At 34.0% G+C, this 5,633-nt stretch overlaps 1 non-coding gene across 1 annotated transcript; it reads left to right on the top strand.

The window, feature by feature from the left end:
- The first annotated feature begins 4,372 nt into the window (after nucleotides 1-4,372).
- TRNAI-AAU (transfer RNA isoleucine (anticodon AAU)) lies at nucleotides 4,373-4,446 on the top strand. The gene has a single exon. It is a non-coding gene; the product is annotated as a tRNA-Ile (tRNA).
- The last annotated feature ends 1,187 nt before the right edge of the window (nucleotides 4,447-5,633 follow it).

Here is a 5,633-nt window from a genome sequence, read left to right as displayed (position 1 = left end):
GGGTTTCGGTTATACAGGGGTTCAGTTACATGGAGGGTTCTGTTGTACGGGGGGTTGAGTTAAATGGGGCTTGAGTTGCACGAGGGTTCAGTTAATGGTATACAGTTACACGGGGGTTTAGTTAAATTGGGTCGTGTTGGACGAGGGTTCAGTAGCACGAGGGTTCAGTAGCACGAGGGTTCAGTTGTACGGGGTTTCAGTTATACAGGGGTTCAGTTACATGGAGGGTTCAGTTGCACGGGGGTTGAGTTAAATGGGGCTTGAGTTCCACGAGAGTCGACTATAAATAAGGCTTTTGCGTCTTTCTGAACTTTCTGTGAGAGGCGGGGGTAAGTATTTCGTTTAAATAATTCTAAGAGGAAATCTAACATTCCCTTAGTTCCCCCATTTCTGAGGGCAGGGAGGGGAGGGGTCAATTTTGGAGGGAAAACCAAAAATACTCAGAATCAAAAATAAACAGGATCTGCCTCAAGTGGAAGGCTCACAGACCCTACGTACCTCCATTTCTGAGGGGCAGGAGAGGTGGGGGGTCAATTGTGGAGAGAAAACTAAAAATACTCAGAAAGTTCATTTTGAATTTCTTTCATTGAAATGCAAGAGTTGGAATATTTCAGTAGTGTTTTGTTGTGCTTTACCTTGTCACAGTTACATTCTGTTGATTTTCATAGTTCATTTTGAATTTCTTTCATTGAAATGCAAGAGTTGGAATATCTTAGTAGTGTTTTGTTGTGCTTTACCTTGTCACAGTTACATTTTCTTGATTTTTCGAAGTTCATTTTGAATTTCTGTCGTGAAATGCAAGAGTTGGAATATTTCAGTAGTGACTTGTTGTGCTTTACCTTGTCACAGTTACATTCTGTTGATTTTCATAGTTCATTTTGAATTTCTTTCATTGAAACGCAAGAGTTGGAATATTTCAGTAGTGTTTTGTTGTGCTTTACCTTGTCACAGTTACATTCTCTTAATTTTTCAAAGTTCATTTTGAATTTCTTTCGTGAAATGCAAGAATTGGAATATTTCAGTAGTGTCTTGTCGTGGTTTAACTTGTCACATCTACATTCTCTTGATTTTTCTAAGTTCATTTTGAATTTCTGTCGTGAAATGCAAGAGTTGGAATATTTCAGTAGTGACTTGTTGTGCTTTACCTTGTCACAGTTACATTCTCTTGATTTTTCGAAGTTCATTTTGAATTTCTGTCGTAAAATGCAAGAGTTGGAATATTTCAGTAGTGACTTGTTGTGCTTTACCTTGTCACAGTTACATTCTGTTGATTTTCATAGTTCATTTTGAATTTCTTTCATTGAAATGCAAGAGTTGGAATATTTCAGTAGTGTTTTGTTGTGCTTTACCTTGTCACAGTTACATTCTCTTGATTTTTCAAAGTTCATTTTGAATTTCTTTCGTGAAATGCAAGAATTGGAATATTTCAGTTGTGTCTTGTCGTGGTTTACCTTGTCACAGCTACATTCTCATGATTTTTCAAAGTTCATTTTGAATTTCTGTCGTAAAATGCAAGAGTTGGAATATTTCAGTAGTGACTTGTTGTGCTTTACCTTGTCACAGTTACATTCTCTTGATTTTTCGAAGTTCATTTTTAATTTCTGTCGTGAAATGCAAGAGTTGGAATATTTCAGTAGTGACTTGTTGTGCTTTACCTTGTCACAGTTACATTCTCTTGATTTTTTGATGTTCATTTTGAATTTCTGTCGTAAAATAAAAGAGTTGGAATATTTCAGTAGTGTTTTGTTGTGCTTTTATCTTGTCACAGTTACATTCTGTTGATTTTCATAGTTCATTTTGGATTTCTTTCATTGAAATGCAAGAGTTGGAATATTTCAGTAATGTATTGTTGTGCTTTACCTTGTCACAGTTACATTCTCTTAATTTTTCAAAAGTTTATTTTGAATTTCCTTCATGAAATTTCAGAATTGGAATATTTCAGTAGTGTATTGTCGTGGTTTACCTTGTCACAGCTACATTCACATAATTTTTCAAAGTTCATTTTTGATTTCTTTCGTTGAAATGCAAGAGTTAGAATATTTCAGTAGTGACTTGCTGTGCTTTACCTTGTCACAGATACATTTTCTTGATTTTTCGAAGTTCATTTTGAATTTCAGTCGTGAAGTGCAAGAGTTGGAATATTTCAGTAGTGTTTTGTTGTGCTTTACCTAGTCACAGTTGCATTCTGTTGATTTTTATAGTTCCTTTTGAATTTCTTTCATTGAAATGCAAGAGTTGGAATATTTCAGTAGTGTTTTGTTGTGCTTTACCTTGTCACAGTTACATTTTCTTAATTTTTCAAAGTTCATTTTGAATTTCTTTCGCGAAGTGCAAGAATTGGAATATTTCAGTAGTGTCTTGTTGTGGTTTACCTTGTCACAACTACATTCTCATGATTTTTCGAAATTCATTTTGAATTTCTGTCGTGAAATGCACGAGTTGGAATATTTCAGTAGTGACTTGTTGTGCTTTACCTTGTCATAGTTACATTCTCTTGATTTTTCGAAGTTCATTTTGAATTTCTGTCGTGAAATGCAAGAGTTGGAATATTTCAGTAGTGTTTTGTTGCGCTTTACCTTGTCACAACCTTGTCACAGTTACATTCTCTTGATTTTTCGAAGTTCATTTTAAATTTCTGTCGTGAAATGCAAGAGTTGGAAAATTGGGGTCTTAGTCCACCAGCCTGAATGGTGGAAATCCACTAGCTCAGTATTGGGGTCTTAGTCCACCAGCCTGAATGGTGGAAATCCAATAGCTCAGTATTGGGGTCCCAGTCCACCAGCCTGAACGGTGGAAATTCACTAGCTCAGAATTGGGATACCTTGTCACAGTTACATTCTCTTAATTTTTCAAAGTTCATTTTGAATTTCTTCCATGAAATGCAAGAATTGGAATATTTCAGTAGTGGCTTGTCGTGGTTTACCTTGTCACAGCTACATTCTCATGATTTTTCAATGTTCATTTTGGATTTCTTTCATTGAAATGCAAGAGTTGGAATATTTCAGTAGTGACTTGTTGTGCTTATATTGAATTTCTGTCGTGTAATGCAAGAGTTGGAATATTTCAGTAGTGACTTGTTGTGCTTTACCTTGTCACAGTTACATTCTGTTGATTTTTCGATGTTCATTTTGAATTTCTGTCGTGAAATGCAAGAGTTGGAATATTTCAGTAGTGACTTGTTGTGCTTTACCTTGTCACAGTTACATTCTCTTGATTTTTCTAAGTTCATTTTGAATTTTTGTCGTAAAATGCAAGAATTGGAATATTTCAGTAGTGCTTTGTTGTGCATTACCTTGTCACAGTTACATTCTGTTGATTTTCATAGTTCATTTTGAATTTATTTCATTGAAATGCAAGAGTTGGAATATTTCAGTACTGTTTTGTTGTGCTTTACCTTGTCACAGTTACATTCTCTTAATTTTTCAAAGTTCATTTTGAATTTCTGTCGTGAAATGCAAGAGTTGGAATATTTCAGTATTGTTTTGTTGTGCTTTACCTTGTGACAGTTACATTCTGTTGATTTTCATAGTTCATTTTGAATTTCTTTCATTGAAATGCAAGAGTTGGAATATTTCGGTAGTGTTTTGTTGTGCTTTACCTTGTCACAGTTACATTCTCTTAATTTTTCAAAGTTCATTTTGAATTTCTTTCGTGAAATGCAAGAATTGGAATTTTTCAGTAGTGTCTTGTCGTGGTTTACCTTGTCACAGCTACAGTCTCTTGATTTTTCAAAGTTCATATTGAATTTCTTTCATTGAAATGCAAGAGTTGGAATATTTCAGTAGTGTTTTGTTGTGCTTTACCTTGTCACTGTTACATTCTCTTAATTTTTCAAAGTTCATTTTGAATTTCTTTCGCGAAATGCAAGAATTGGAATATTTCAATAGTGTCTTATCGTGGTTTACCTTGTCACAGCTACACTCTCATGATTTTTCAAAGTTCATTTTGGATTTCTTTTGTTGAAATGCAAGAGTTGGAATATTTCAGTAGTGACTTGTTGTGCTTTACCTTGTCACAGTTACATTCTCTTGATTTTTCATAGTTCATTTTCGATTTCTTTCGTTGAAATGCAAGAGTTCGAATATTTCAGTAGTGACTTGTTGTGCTTTACCTTGTCACAGGGGGTAGCTTTCCTCATGTACGGAATAATTTCTCTTCGTTTTAAGTCTTAATATTTCTACTTACTTGCAGTTGGAAAACCTTTTTTTATTTAATACAATTGAAGAGGTGATTGGGTGCCGAGAAAATCAATCCCGTGCATAGCTTAAGGCTTATTAATAAATTTTGTTTGCATTTTATTTTTTTATAATTAGCATATTTTTCTGCCTCAAAAAATTCATAATACTGTTTTTGTTTAGTTAATATTCCTAATGGCTTGTTAGCTCAGTTGGTTAGAGCGTCGTGCTAATAACGCGAAGGTCGAGGGTTCGATCCCCTCACGAGCCATAGTTTTGACCTTCGTATGGTAACTCCATAAGTTATTTTAGGGATATATTTTATATCGAGTTAACAAATTTTTATAGGAATCAATATTAATTTGCTTTCTTACACCTTTCTTAGGTCGAAGTGCCTTTTCATGGAAAGTGGGATTATTATCCAAAGGACAATACAGCCTGAAGCGTCTAATCAACAAGAGCTCTGAATTAATTAAAACTTCTGCCAATTAAATGTTGTAACTTTTGACAAAATGGATGCACGTAGTGCCTTTTGATTTAGTTCTACATCCCCTGAAATTTTCAACTTAATACCTTAGGGTTGGATGCACAATACAGAAATTTAATTCAAGAAATTATGGAAAAAAAATGTAAGTAAGTAAGTAACAAACTCTATGCTTTTTCTGCATAAATTTTCGGATATGTTGAATAAAATATGCAAAGTCGACATAGCTTTATTTCATTTTTTTAAGGTTAATTTAAACGAGGTTACGTGCGCGCACTTAACCTCGTCTAAATTAACCTTAAAAAAATGAAATAAAGCTATGTCGACTTTGCATATTTTATTCAACATATCCGACAATTGATGCAGAAAAAGCATAGAGTTTGTTACTTACTTACTTACATTTTGTTTTTCCATAATTTCTTGAATTAAATTTCTGTATCGTGCATCCAACCCTAAGGTATTAAGTTGAAAATTTCAGGGGATGTAGAACTAAATCAAAAGGCACTACGTGCATCCATTTTGTCAAAAATTACAACATTGAATTGGCAGAAGTTTTAATTAATTCAGAGCTCTTGTTGATTACACCCTTCAGGCTGTATTGTCCTTTGGATAATAATCCCACTTTCCATGAAAAGGCACACTTCGATCTAAGAAAGGTGTAAGAAAGCAAATTAATATTGATTCCTATAAAAATTTGTTAACTCGATATAAAATATATCCCTAAAATAACTTATGGAGTTACCATACGAAGGTCAAAACTATGGCTCGTGAGGGGATCGAACCCTCGACCTTTGCGTTATTAGCACGATGCTCTAACCAACTGAGCTAACAAGCCATTAAGAATATTAACTAAACAAAAACAGTATTATGAATTTTTTGAGGCAGAAAAATATGCTAATTATAAAAAAATAAAATGCAAACAAAATTTATTAATAAGCCTTAAGCTATGCACGGGATTGATTTTCTCGGCACCC

Source organism: Artemia sp. Qi Xiang Cuo, chromosome 9, assembly GCF_049724085.1.
Source record: "Artemia sp. Qi Xiang Cuo chromosome 9, ASM4972408v1, whole genome shotgun sequence".
In the NCBI taxonomy this organism is placed as follows: domain Eukaryota; kingdom Metazoa; phylum Arthropoda; class Branchiopoda; order Anostraca; family Artemiidae; genus Artemia; species Artemia sp. Qi Xiang Cuo.
Note: the sequence above shows the minus strand (reverse complement) of the source record. Positions and strands in the feature narration are given on the sequence as shown.